Source organism: Podarcis cretensis (genome assembly GCF_951804945.1).
Source record: "Podarcis cretensis genome assembly, chromosome: 15".
NCBI classification, from domain to species: domain Eukaryota; kingdom Metazoa; phylum Chordata; class Lepidosauria; order Squamata; family Lacertidae; genus Podarcis; species Podarcis cretensis.
In genome coordinates, this window is record NC_137185.1 from 11811920 (window position 1) to 11826428 (window position 14509).

Sequence of the window (14509 nt, forward strand, 5' to 3'; positions counted from 1 at the left end):
TAGTCGTGTCCGACTCTTCGTGACCCCATTGACCAGAGAACGCAAGGCACTCCTGTCCTCCACTGCCCCCCGCAGCTTGGTCAGACTCATGCTGGTAACCTCGAAAACACTATCCAACCATCTCGTCCTCTGTCGCCCCCTTCTCCTTGTGCCCTCCATCTTTCCCAACATCAGGGTCTTCTCCAGGGAGTCTTCTCTTCTCATGAGGTGGCCAAAGTACTGGAGCCTCAGCTTCACAATCTGTCCTTCCAGTGAGCACTCAGGGCTGATTTCCTCGGGTTAACTACTTAATTCGTTCCGGAGGTCCATTCTTAACCTGAAACTGTTCTTAACCTGAAGCACCACTTTAGTTAATGGGGCCTCCTGCTGCCGCCGCGCCGCCGGAGCATGATTTCTGTTCTTATCCTGAAGCAAAGTTCTTAACCTGAAGCACTATTTCTGGGTTAGCGGAGTCTGTAACCTGAAGCGTATGGTACCTGTAACCCGAGGTACCGCTGTAAATGAAATACATACAATAATAAATACAACTCCTGTCAGTCATTTTGGCTTTGGGACCAACAGGAGTTGTACTTTCAACACACCTGGAGAGCACCAGGTTAGGGGAGGCTGGTTGGGGGTTTCTTCCAGGTAGGAACTACCTGGATTCTTAGGGGAGGGGAAGCCATGACTGCTTGAAGTGGTATGATGCTGCTCTAAATGCATAGTGTAGATGTGCCTCTAGTTCCAGAAAAACAGGGAGAGCAAGATAAGTGGCAGGTAGCTGGCTGAACCTATGGACAGCTCCCTTGTGTCAGTAATGCAGCCCTAGTGACTCACGGCAGGTCTCAGTTTGGAAACAGAAACATTTCAGTCGCCCAGGTGACAGCACTGTGGCAATATAGATCCACAGCTGGCTTGCAGCAGCCCAGATACCACCAACTCTCCATTGCCCACGGGCTCCTGAATAGCAGGAGCTCTGTGAGTTTGCAGGTACATTTCACCCCTGGAGAGGAGGTCGCTACCAGCTCACACCCGGTCACCGCCAAGCACAGCCTGTTTTCCTGCGATATCCTCTTGGGGAAAGTATGCAGTCTGGGCCCACAATGGGAGGATTCTTTCATTGTCAAAAGAAAGCAGCCAGATCGGAGGTCCCGCCAAGACGAATCAATGCCAAAATGTCTCTCCTCCTCTGTCTCTTTGTCTTGACTGCTTTTAAAAGCCCTCAGAACCCATCACCCACACTGGTTCACCTGAAGAAATATACATTAGAGGCTGGTTTTCTCTTAGGCACATACCTGCAAGAACACCTTTACCCACAGAGCAAAGAACTTCTACTTCTTCTTTGGCAATCACTCACAGCCGAGTATTTTATCTTGCATAAACACGGTTTTAACAATGAGTCCGTAAGTGACTGTGGAAGCCAGTTGTGGATCCACACGTCCTTCCACAATGGGGACATTGGTTCCTGGGCAGGAGTTGATCACGGTGTGGATTTGCCAAGCGTGCCTTCCTCTTAGCACATTTCTCCCTTACGGCCTGAGTTCGAGCGTCTTCAAAGTCCACGACACCTTTGGTCAAGGCTGTTCTCCAATTGGCTCCCTCACAGGCAAGTGTTTCCCAATTGTTGTTGTTTATACTACATTTTTAGAGATTTGCCTTGAGACAGTCTTTAAACCTCTTTTGTTGACCACCAGCATTACGCTTTCCAAGTTCGGAATAGAGTAGTTGCTTTGGAAGACGATAACCAGGCATCCGCACAACATGACCAGTCCAACGAAGTTGATGTTGAAGAATCATTGCCTCAATACCGGTGATCTTTGCTTCTTCCAGTACACTGGTATTAGTTCACCTGGCTTCCCAAGTGATGTGTAAACTTTTTCGGAGACACCACTGATGGACTCTTTCGAGGAGCTGGCGTTTATAAGTGGTCCATGTTTTACAAGCATACAATAAGGTTGGTAGTACAATAGCTTTGTAAACTCGCATTTTAGTTTCCCTGTGAATGTCCCGGTCCTCAAACACTCTGCACTACAATCGCGAGAAAGCCGCACTCGCAGAAGTCAGGCGATGCTGGATTTTGGCATCAATGTATTGGAGGCAGCCTTGTATGGTCTCCTACTCAACCTTCTCCTGCACAGAACAGCCACCTGACCTTCATATAACCTTGAGCATGCAACCTTCACAACAGGGCAATCATACCATTTAGGCTAGCCATTGCCATCCTAATGCAATCCAGATGTTGGGGGCTAGAAGTCCCAGCCAGTTGTAGATCCAAAACATCTGGAGGGTACCATGTTGGCACAGGCTATTTTGGACCATTTGAAAGCAACAAAAATATACAGCTGTACCTTGAAAGTCGAACAGAATCTGTTCCAGAAGTCTGTTTGACTTTCAAAACGTTCGGAAATCAAAGCACGGCTTCTGATTGGCAGCAGGAAGCTGCTGCAGCCAATTGGAAGCTGCACAAGTCCCGTCAGGCATTTGGCTTCCAAAAGAACATTTGAAAACCGGAATGCTTGGGAGCTGATTTGTTCAGGAGTCAAGGCGTTCAAGATCCAATGTAAGACTGTAATAATAATAATGCATAATAATGCATTAAAATAAATTAAATACACTTCCCATATCGTTATTGAACCAATATTTTACAACAACCAGTGTTTGAAATTGAGGGAAATTAAGAATTGAGGGAAATTAAAAAATGTATTAAAAAATACCTGAAGAAGTGTGCATGCACACGAAAGCTCATACCCAGAACAAACTTAGTTGGTCTCTAAGGCGCTACTTGACCATTTTTTAATTTTTTATTTCGGGTGCATCAGACCAACACAGCTACCTACCTGAATCTGTAATTGAGGGGTGTGACTGTGATAATCATGAAGTGACCCTTCACTTCTGAATTTGCCACTACACTATTGGGCTCCACCCACTGCTCCACCCTGCCAGTCCTAGTGGACACCAGCCACCTGTCCTCCAAAGTGGTTGGAGCAGAATGTACGTGTGGGAGAAGGCAGCCGTGAAATTTCTAGAGGGACTGAGCTAGTTTGCTTACATATCAGTGAATCCACAAAAACATTTTCACAGTGTAAGTTGACACACAGAGATATATGCCCGTCAGACCGATTGGACAGGAGGTATTCAATCTCCTCCCATATCATTCTGAAAGTCACCTAAAGGCCAAGTCTCCCATGTCTAGACAGATGACCCAGATTTCTGTGTGCCGAGAACCTAAAGAGGTATTGATTTTATGCTGGGGGTGTTCAGCACCTTGGGGGAGGGGAAAGAGAGAATGGGGTCGTTGTGAATCGGGGTTGTTGTGGATTGATGAATCCTTTCTCCTTGCATGTGCAAAGATTGACAACTCATGTTCTAACACCTCAGTTATTGACAGGACATTTTTAGGCGCCATGTGCATCTCATACCCCAGCTAGACTTAAGGTGTGCAATTTTACATATTCAGAGCCCTGTGGACATGACTAACTTAGGTCCCTTAATTCAAATAGGTATACTCTGAGCAGATACAACCCTTTTGTGAGCAGGGGGTGGGAACTGTGCATGTGCTGAATTTGGCAACTGTCACAGAATTCTTCCCAATATCATAATTTACAATGCAGACATTTTCAGGACCACCAAGGGCCAACAGTCCCAGTTTCAGGCAATAAGCCTGGGCTTTGGTAGGGTGTGTGTGTGTGGAAGCCGTCTGTTTAAAGCACTATGACGCCACTTTAGACACTCATGACTGCTCCCCAAAGAATCCTGGGAACTGTACAGTGGTACCTCAGGTTACATACGCTTCAGGTTACAGACTCCGCTAACCCAGAAATAGTGCTTCAGGTTAAGAACTTTGCTTCAGGATGAGAACAGAAATTGTGCTCAGGCAGCGCAGCGGCAGCAGGAGGCCCCATTATCTAAAGTGGTGCTTCAGGTTAAGAATAGACCTCTGGAACAAATTAAGTACAGTGGTACCTCAGGTTAAGTGCTTATTTCGTTCCGGAGGTCCATACTTAACCTGAAACTGTTCTGAAGCTTAAGCACCACTTTAGCAAATGGGACCTCCTGCTGCTGCCGCCGCGCCACCGGAGCACGATTTCTGTTCTCATCCTGAAGCAAAGTTCTTAACCCGAGGTACTATTTCTGGGTTATTGGATTCTGTAACCTGAAGCGTATGTGTCAGGGGCTCAGGAGCAGAAGCACAGGGAAGAGGGGAGATGGAGAGCGAAGGGGAAGAATCTGAGGGCAGCGTAGGAGAAGATGACAGTGGCCCGAGAGATTCCATGAGCCTCTCCAGCAAATCGGAAGATTCACAGAAGGGGGCGCCGGTGGCCAGGGCAAGGGGGGTCCCAAGGGGGACACTCCAGAAGCAAGGGGCCAGCGGGGACTCCCAGAGCAGCAGTTGGAGATCAGGACCAGCTTCCCCACCTGAGCATAGTGGGGGGGAAGAGTCCCAGGTATCGGGGGTAGCGTCTCCCCCAGCAGGGAGAGAAGAGGAGTCAGGGCTGACCACGCCTCCATCGGAGAGTCAGGCAACGGAGGGGAGGTCAGGTCCAGCTAGCATCCCGGAAGAGGGAAGCAGTGACAGATGCAGTGTAACGGTCAGGAGGAAGGTCACTGGGTTGGCGCGAGAGCCAAGTTCAAAAGTACAGGCGCGCAGGGCAGCAGAGAACGAGGATTGGGAACGGGTCCTAAAGCCCGCCGGAGGCAGGGGGAGGAGTCAGGGGACTCAGCGTCAGAAGAGTCCAGAAAGGGCAATGCCCCAGCGGGCAGGAGAACCCAGAGGAGAAGAGAGCAGAGGAAGAGGTGGAGCAGGGCTAGAATCTTAAACTGGTGTCAGGGGGGAGGAGATTCAGACGGAACTTCGGCGGTCTAGGGTTTAAGACGTAGAGCTGCGCGCTATGGTTTTGGAATGGAAACTGAACTTCAATAAAGACTTTTGTATATAACGACGACCTGGCGTTGGTCCTCTGTGAGCTGGGACCTTGGGCAGCTCTGACAGTATGTAACCTGAAGCGTATGTAACCCGAGGTACCACTGTAGTCAGTTAAGGACACCAAGAGTTGTTAGGCTCTACCCTGAGTAATACATTCGATTTGCAACGCATTCAGAATCCAAGGTATGACTGTATATAGATATAGCTATAAAATCATAACAGAAAATACACAATATACCTGCTAGCCTGTTTAGTACACCAAATCCAGTAACTCTGGCTGTGTAGACAAGACAACTTTTAAAGCACATTCAAAGCACATTTTTCTCCTCAAAGAATTCTGGGCACTGTAGTTTATGCCTCACAGACTTACAATTCCCTGCAGATCCCAGAATTCTCTCTCTCTCTGTGTGTGTGTGTGTTTTGAATGTGTTTTAAAGGTATAGAATATAGACAAACCTATTTGTCTGTGAAGAAGACCCGTTTCTTCTTCCCTTTCCACACAACATTCCTTGTGCTTTGTTTCTTCTGCGCCCTTCAGGGAATGTGGCTGCCTTTGTGAGTCTGGATGGGCCACCAACACCATCCAACATAAACCACTAAACGACAGAAAGCCACCGCCATCGCCATCACTCCCCCCACACACACTTTCCCATCTGGCCTTGCTTAGAGTCAGCCTTTCCATCAAGCACAGCCAAGAAAGCATTGCAGAAGCCAACATCAAAACAGAGAGAAAGAGGCAGCCACAAATCAAGCGAAGCCAGAAATCAAGCGATTAACCCACAGTCAACAACCCAAAGCCATACTCTGATATATTGATATATATATAGTGGTCTATTTCACAGAGGACAGTCCTCTGTAAAGTACCTCTACCATCCAGAGTTAGAAACTCAGATATATAAGCTAGGCGCCAAATGGCTCCTTAAACCAGGATTAGTCGCCAAGACAGAATGCCTAGTTGACATCTTGGGGCCAGATAGCTCAAAAGCCTTGTTTTTTTCAGTATGACTTTTTGGTCCCTGAAATTTATTCTGATTGTGCAGATAGAATTCTACAGGATGCGTTACTAGTGTGTGAAAACAGTTAAGATCCAAGCATCTCTAGGCATGCACCTCCAGATGGAGACGTGAGGTGCTATCCTGGCACCCAGGCATCTTCACTTGCTTGCAGGTGGGCAATAGCCAGGTGCAAAATGCGCTTGACAAATTTTGAACGCTGCCACCATCACTCCACACAGCAACCGCTCTGGGCCTGGAATTCATAATCCGAGGCCCTTCTCTGTGTGTAGTCCCTGAATAGGACAGTCTGGAGAGAGGCAACACTAGAGGCCTTTTTAGTGGTGGCTCCCCGCCTGCAGAATGCTCTCCCCAGCAAAGTTCAACTGGCGCTGTCTTTATTTTTAGAAACCAGGAAAATATTACCCTCTTTTACACAGGCTTTTGACTACTTGTGGCCTCTTTTAGTGGGGCAGGATCTGTGAAACCTGCCTTTTATTTGCATTGTTGCGCTGGGGGTGGCGTTATAGGTTGTGTTTGCTGTAACTGGTTTGTAAAGTCACGTTGGTTCACTTTTGTGAGGAAAGCAACTAACAGATACAAATAACAACACTATATTTTTGTAAGGGGGGAAACCAAACAGCAAGGAGGCGAGCAAGCAAGTGGCTTAGATGGCAGGCAGCCCAGGCGAGCTGCTGAGGAGGAACAACATTTAAAGAAAAGTAGATACTCCAGAGAGCAATTGGGAGCACTGCTTTCTGAAGTGTGCCACCCCAGTTGGGCATTTAAAGATCTGCAAGGGAAGGGGGTGGGTGTTTGGGGACAGCTGAGCGGGAGAGGAGTTTGGAGCAAGCCATGGGGTGGGTTTGGACAGGTTTAAAGTAGGGAGAATCCAGGAGGCAGGGGGTTGTTGAGTGAAGTGAGCAACAACAACAACAGCCCCTAGTAATATTAACAGCAAAGGATCCTGTTGTATTAAACAAGACTGCAAAATATTATCAACTAACAGTGCAAGTCTACATGTGCCTAGTTATTCAAATTCGGTGTGATTTCTCCTATTAAGTACTACAGAATTGCAGCACTCTTGCCTCTTGCTTTCCCACCCTCAAAAAAGAAACTCAGGTCAGATTTCAATAGATAATGTATCACACCACAAATAAAATGTCATAAATTGGAATCACCCTACAACCCAAAGCTTGCGAAATCCTATACAAGCTCCTGTCTATTTTCCATTGTAGATGTTTAGATTTAGATTGGGGAAACCGCAAAACGGAGGGAGGAGGAGAAAAAAGAATTGATCCTTTTTTCCCCTCCACAGCCATAGGTGTATTAAAAAACTTTATAAAACCAGGAGTCATCCAATGAGAATTAAAGTCACATGGTTAAGGCAACAAGGGAGCACCTAACTTGCCCAAGCTTTCAAATTGTAAGGAAGCGTTGCAAGTTTGTTTCTAAATATATTCTTACAATCATTCAGGGGCTTATTAATTAGAATCATAGAGTTGGAAGGGAATCATCCAGTCCGATCCCCTGCCATGCAAGAATCTTTTGCCCTAAGGGCAGGAACGGGGAACCGGTGGCCCTCCTAATACTGCTGGACTCCAACTCCCATCAGCCCGAGCCAAAATGACCCATGGGTGATGGGCGTTGCATCCATTAACACCAGAAGGGTCCTTGTTTTAAAAATTATTCATGGAAACAGAATGAGAACCTCAGGGATTCCATTGATTATAATTTCTTCTTTACCCCTCCCACTTTCTTTTTTTAACAAATTTTAAAGCACATAGTTTTTTTACACATAGTTAAAGCACCTAGAAGGAACGCTGGTGGCGCTGTGGGTTAAACCACAGAGCCTAGGACTTGCCGATCAGAAGGTCAGTGGTTCGAATCCCCGCGACAGGGTGAGCTCCCATTGCTCGGTCCCTGCTCCTGCCAACCTAGCAGTTCGAAAGCACATCAAAGTGCAAGTAGATAAATAGGTACCACTCCGGCAAGAAGGTAAACGGCGTTTCTGTGTGCTGCTCTGGTTCGCCAGAAGCGGTTTAGTCATGCTGGCCACATGACCCAGAAGCTGTACGCCGGCTCCCTCAGCCAATAAAGCGAGATGAGCGCTGCAACCCCAGAGTCGGTCACGACTGGACCTAATGGTCAGGGGTCCCTTTACCTTTACCTTAAAACACCTAGAACAGACTTCAGGTAGGAGCTGCTTAAACAAATGGACTCTTATGACAAAGCTACTGCGCCCATTTTGCAGCTGGGGAACCGAGGCCTGAAGTATTCACCCAGCTGAACAGGGTTTGACCCCTGGGCCTTCCTCACCAATGTGCAAACATGGATGTCACCCAGAGTTTCATTCAAAAAAGAAAAGAAGTAGTAACCCCAGCTCCAAGTCAATCCTTCCAGGAGTTCATGCCCTCTCACATGGAAGCCCATTGCCTCACTCCATAAAGCAGTCGGAAGTGACTACAGTACAAGGCTGGCTCATGGCTTGTTGACTACCACATCGAGGGGTGACTTGCACATATGAATGAGGCAAGCCAGGCAGAGCTGCTGCAATACTTCAGCCACGTTTTTTTAAAAAATAGGAGTCCATCCCATAGTCACACCCTCCAAGCTGCAAATTGGTCTGTAGATGAATGAAGTGAACTGCCTCCAAGCTTGTTAGCAGTGAAGGGGAAAGCATTCTGCAGCTACTCAGAAACAACACACACACATACTTCAAGGTGTGCTCCACCCCTGGTACCAAAGATGCCCAAACACAACTGTCACTCTCCCCCAGCCACGCCTCTCTTGCCAAGTCCACTCAAAAGCAGTTGTCAACACAGGGCATCCTTAGCTAACAGCTCCATCCCTGCAAGATGAACAACCAGAGCCAGGCGGCTGTTCGCAGATGGTGTGCCTGTGTGTGCAGAACAGCTTTTCCCAAGATGGAGAAGCCGCATTAATTATTACATTATAATCCTCATTTTTTTAAAGTGTGTTCCCGTCAACATTCTTCGTCCTCCGCTGCAATCTGTCATTTTAACCTCACCCTCCAAACCTGGGGAGAGGAGGAAGGGGAAATATGTCGAATATCCCAAAGCTTGGTTCTCACCGGTGCCCCCTCATGCAAAACGCACCCCACAATAACAAGAGCCCTGCTTTCCCTCCCTTGCACCCAAGGACAACGACCAGCCCTTGGGGGGGGGTGCATGTGTGCATGTTTGGAAGGAGCCAAACAGCCTCGGATAGAATCCGTTGCCAAGGAAGGGCTGGCGCAGCAAACCTTTCCTGGTGGATGCTCAGATATTTTCCAATTGGGGGTGGATCTGCAGATCTCTCCCCCTCCCTGCCCCCCAAGCCCCCAACCATATGTGCAAGCCCCCAACCCTCTGCATGCCTCCCCCCCTCTCTCCTTCCACCCTCCGGCCCACAAACTGCATCCCACCCCTCCATCCCCTCCTTTCTTGCTGTCTCAGCAAAGGCAGCCACCCTGAAGAAGGTCTCCCTTTTGAATCCCAGCCTCCCTCCTTCCTCCTGCACTGGGTGGGCTTACCTCCTTTCTTCTGACTGTGCAAGCTTGCTTTTTCCTTTTTTCCGCCCTTTTTTTTTTTTTTTTTTTGCAGAGGGAAGGATCCGGCCTCGGCGGGGCTGATTCTAGGCCGCCTGCTCCCTCAAACAGAAACAGCTGTAATAATCCTGGTGGCAGCAGCAGCAGCCCCAGCAGCAGCAGCAGCCAGCCACTCCCTTCGGATGCAGGCTCGCTGCATCCAAGTCACAAGGAGGAGAAACGGGTCGCGTGGACAAAAGGCGACGCCGGCGAGGACGGGGCGCCTGCTGCTGCTGCTGCTGCTGCTGCTGCTGCTGCGAAGGAGCGTCCGCGCCGCCTCCCTGCATGAGTCTCGGCTCCGCGGGGGAAGCAGCAAGAGGGGGCGGCCCAGCGGGCTCTCGCGGGTCCCCTGCGCGAGATGCGCGCAGAAGCAGAGCTCTCCGCCGCCGCTGCTGCTGCTGCTGCTGCCTTCGCGCCGCTTTGCAGGCGAACAAAAGGGGAAGGAGCCGAGCGGGAGGCGGGAGGGGCGCTCCAGCTGTTTTCACCAAGGCAGGCGCACAAGGTTGGGTCTAGGCGCCGGCGCCGCCGTCTCTGCGTTTCTCGCGGGCCGGCGCTGCAGCGGAACTGAGGCGGGAGGGCGGGAAAAAGGCTCGGCGCGTCGTTTTGAGGGGGTGAAACTCATTTTTGCATTGCTCCCCCCCCCCAGCGAGCTGTCTTAAAAATATGTTTTGGGGTGTGGGGAATTCAAACCTGCAGTTGTTTTTTTTACGACTGGAGAAGATTTAGCTTTGTGTGTTGAAGATGCACCGAAACCGCTTTGGGGAAACCAAAGCACTTTAATTTTCCTTTCTGGAAATGTCAGGTAATGCTGAAAAAGAAGAAGAAGAGGAAGAAGAAGAAGAAGTGGTGCAAATACTTGCTGATCACCTTTAATTATTTCTATGCACACAACATGTGACTTTCCAAGCAAAGCTAAATTATATTAATTTATATCTTTATTCAAAATACCTTTTGAATTCCCAAGTCACGTTGCAACTTTTTAGGACCCCTCATTTTTGGAGGTTGAAAGTGGACGAATTCAACATGCCCTCCACACTGTGGATTTTATTTTATTTATTTTTTCGCAGAGTGCAAAGTAGGGACAGGTTTGGGGAGCAAGGCCATAGACTTGGTTTGCCGCTGAGCCAGTGGCGTAGCGTGGGGGGTGCAGGGGGGGCCGGCCACACCGGGCGCAACATCTGGGGGTTAGGGTTAGGGGTGCAAATCCATGGGTTAGGGGGCGCAAATTACTTGCCATGCCCCGGATGCTGACAACCCACGCTACGCCACTGCGCTGAGCCTTTAATGGTGAAGTTCTCCCAGGCCTGGAGCTTCAGAAGTCCTGCTGAAAGGCCAGTTACTGTACCTCTTGGAGAGGGTGTGTCTGCCTTTCTTACAGCCACCCGGCAAGGTCGGTTAGGCAGAGAGAGAGGTCTCCCCCAAATGGCTCAGTGGCTGAGTGGGGATTTGAACCCTGGTCTCGCACCACTCTAACCACTACACCACACTGGCTCTCTTGGTCTTAGGTTTAATCCAGTCACAACAGTGCCAGATTTAGGGTGGTGCAGGCCATTCCCTCACACAGGGTGCTGAGCTGAGCTGAAATTGAAAAGATCCATTTGGGCCTTGCACAGGGCACCATATTATGAAAGTTTGCCAAACTCCAGCCCTGATCACAACGTCACAAGATTGTGAAGGGATCCCTAACAGCACCCACAGGAAGTATTAATGGTTGGCGTTTTGTATTATTTTGATTGCATTTTGAATGGACAGCCTATTTGTGTCTGTGCCAAAAAGCATTTTACTGTATCTGAAACGGCCTCTTGCTACAATCAGCAAATGTTTCTTGCACTGGATTAAAAAAATCAATATCTGAAATATTACAATAAGGTGCAAGACTACACCCTTTTATTTTGTTTCTAAACTATGATTCCCATTAAATAAATAGGGGAAGCACAGAATTAACCCATAGGATTATGGCAGCAAGAATGGGGGACTGCTCAGAAATGGAAAGTCCTGAAACTGCCCCGGCTGGTGAGTAGATCAAGAAGCTCTGGGAATTAGCTTCAATGTCAAAACTAACCTACTACATCAGATCAAGAGAACAGATTTGTGGAAATATGGTCCCCATTTATAATACATTGCCAGAGAAATAATTCTCTCCCAAATGTTCAGTATGGTGTTGATGTTTTGAAGAATAGCTGATTCTAATAATTAGAAGTAGATTGACTGTAATAAAACACAATGTAATAGAAGCCGGAGTGATGCAGTTATAAAAGTGAAAAACTTAGTCGTGTATCCAGATGAGTTAACAACAACTCATTGGGGATGCGTTTATATGTCAGAAACGTACAGAGCTTCTTATATGTTGGTCACCGTTTTTTAGATTAATTCCCATTAATCATTTGTTCATCTCACACTTGTAAGTGCCTTTCACTGACACTTTCCAAACAGCAAACTCTCTGTGTAGAGCAAGGGCTTGCCGACCGTGGGTCTCCAGCTGTTTTTTGGACTACAACTCCCATCATCCAAGGACCAGTGGTCAGAGGTGATGAGAATTGTAGTCTAAAAACAGCTGGAGACTGAAGTTCAGGAAATTCTGTTCCAGAGTGACAGAGCACTTAAAGTTCACTTTAAGTGGATGGGGAAACCCAGTGATGTGGGCAGGATACTATTATTGTTGTTGTTGTTGTTGTTGTTGTTGTTGTTGTTGTTATTGCAAACCCATGTTTGTAGCTCTGAAGTGACTTCTCTGGGGCACAAACCTGGGCAGTGTGTATGGAGGGCCTGGGCTGCCCAAACAACAATACCACCCTCTCGGCTTTGCTGATGTGGTCCAAAGGAAAGCAGAATAATACATTTGGCACTAGCTTGGCTGGAGAAGTTGCTGGAAGGAGGCCAGTATTTGCTCAAATCCCACAAAATACTCAAAAAGCCCTGAAGTCATGTATGTGACCTTACTCCACAACAAACCATACAGCTACTGCCCGGCTTCCCCTGCAAGAAGAATGTAGTGACCTTCAATGTATATTTAAAACAATAATTCAGTTTCTTTTGTGAGATAAGTATCTTGCGTTCTTCAATGTCTTCAAAAGGGCACAGCGCTATCATCTTGGTGATACGTGAGTTTATGTTGCATTTCACAGATGAATCATTTAAAAGGTTCAAGTTAATCGGGGGGGGGGGTCTTTAAATCAGCAGGCAGCTCTAAACAAAGTCCTCTTTAAAGACTAGCCAGAGGGGGGTGCCTTGTTTCGTTTTGAAGCCGAATGAAGTTTATTACAGTGGTACCTCAGGTTACATACGCTTCAGGTTACATATGCTTCAGGTTACTGTTATGTTGTGGGCGAACATATCAGACGACACAGCGATTCTTCAACAGCTCTTGTTTATTCAGAGGCCAGAATAGAACTGAACTGAAGAGCTCAGTCAGCCTGCTTATATAGAGCTCCAGAACAGCGTAACTGTTGCAACTTTCTAAAACTATCCAATCACTGAACGTCACTTTCAATCCTTCATTTGCATACAAACTATCCAATCACTGAATGTCACTTTCGATCCTTCATTTGCATAACTATCTACAGTATCCCCCTGCTGGCCCAGGGTGAGAACTTCAGTACATAACAGTTACAGACTCCACTAAGCCAGAAATAGTACCTCGGGTTAAGAACTTTGCTTCAGGATGAGAACAGAAATCGTGCTCCGGTGGCATGGCAGCAGCAGCAGGAGGCCCCATTAGCTAAAGTGGTGCTTCAGGTTAAGAACAGTTTCAGGTTAAGAACGGACCTCCAGAACGAATTAAGTACATAACCAGAGGTACCACTGTATGACACAAACCGGGCTTTCTCCAACCGGGTACCTGTTGGGATACTGCCAAATATCCTAACAGTACCCTCCATCAGCACAGAGGAAGCCGCAGGGCTATTTAAGCCTCAGTCTGAGTGGGCTGGTTGCTGGATTTGCATTCATAGAATTGTAGAGCTGGAAGGGACCCCATGAGTCATCCAGCCGAACCACATGCAATGCAGGAATTTCAGCTAAAGCACCCATGGCAGATGTCCACACAGCCTCTGCTTAAAAACTTCCAGTGAAGGAAAATCCACCACCTTCCAAGATAGCCCGTTCTACTCTAAAACAGATCTCACAATCCAAATGTCCTTTCTTGTAATTTGAATCCACTGTTTTGCACCACCAGAAGCCTGCCATATCTAAATAAAGACCTACTTGGAGCTATCCAGGGTGCTATCGCTGCTTTGCCTGTTTGACCTCTGCCCAACCTTCCATATCTGGGCTTGCCCGCCAATATATTGGCCTTGCGTTGTGGGAACCTGACCTGTGCATGACCTGATTGTGCTTCTTGGACCTGGAACTGGTATAGTATCTGGTGTCCCTGGACACTGTGGCTTGTACATTCCCCCCACTGGGTCCCATCTGCGCTGCATATCTGAAGTAGTTTTGTACCACTTTAAACAGTCATGGCTCCTCCCAAAGAATCCTGGGGGCTGCCATTTGTTGCTTGGTGCTGAGAGTTGTTTGAAGGCCCCTATCCCCCTCACAGAGCTACAATTCCCAGAGGGAAGAGGGATTGTTTGTTAGACCTCTGTGGGGAAAATAAATAGGTCTTTGCCTGACACTGAAAAGACCACACTGTGAGCCCCAGCGAGGCATCACAGTAAATCCCACAGAAAAGTATACCCACCTCTGCTACGAAGCAGCCTTCCCCAAGTCCTCCAGAAGACGCTGGGCTACAATGTGGTGTGGAGTAGTGGTTAGAGAATTGCGCTAGGACCCAGGAGACCAGAGTTCAAATCTCCACTCAGCCATGAAGCTCACTGGGTGACCTTGGGCCAGCCACCTACCTCACAGGGCTGTTGTGGGAATTAAATGAGGGTGGGGAGAACCACTTACTGTATTTATTTTCCCCAATTTGAACTATAAAATGGTGATTTTCTTGAGTCAAAATGAGAGTACCCCTAAACGTTTTTTTAGGGGGGGAAGCACTGGTTGTGAGAATTAAATGAGAATGGGGAGAACCACATATGTCAC

The 14509-nt window shown here is 47.8% G+C and overlaps 1 protein-coding gene across 4 annotated transcripts in view; it reads right to left on the reverse strand.

Annotated features, from left to right (window-relative positions):
- CLIP2 (CAP-Gly domain containing linker protein 2) overlaps nt 1–9956 on the reverse strand; it is an 81777-nt gene extending 71821 nt beyond the window's left edge. The window contains exon 1 of one of the 4 annotated variants that reach the window (XR_013833496.1): nt 9431–9956. The gene's annotated coding sequence lies outside the window, so the exon portion shown is untranslated. Of the gene's footprint in view, nt 1–1274; nt 1297–9430 lie in introns of those variants that run through there. The other 3 variants (XM_079955454.1, XM_079955457.1, XM_079955456.1) reach the window with 3 other exon arrangements.
- Between the last annotated feature and the right edge of the window lie 4553 nt (nt 9957–14509).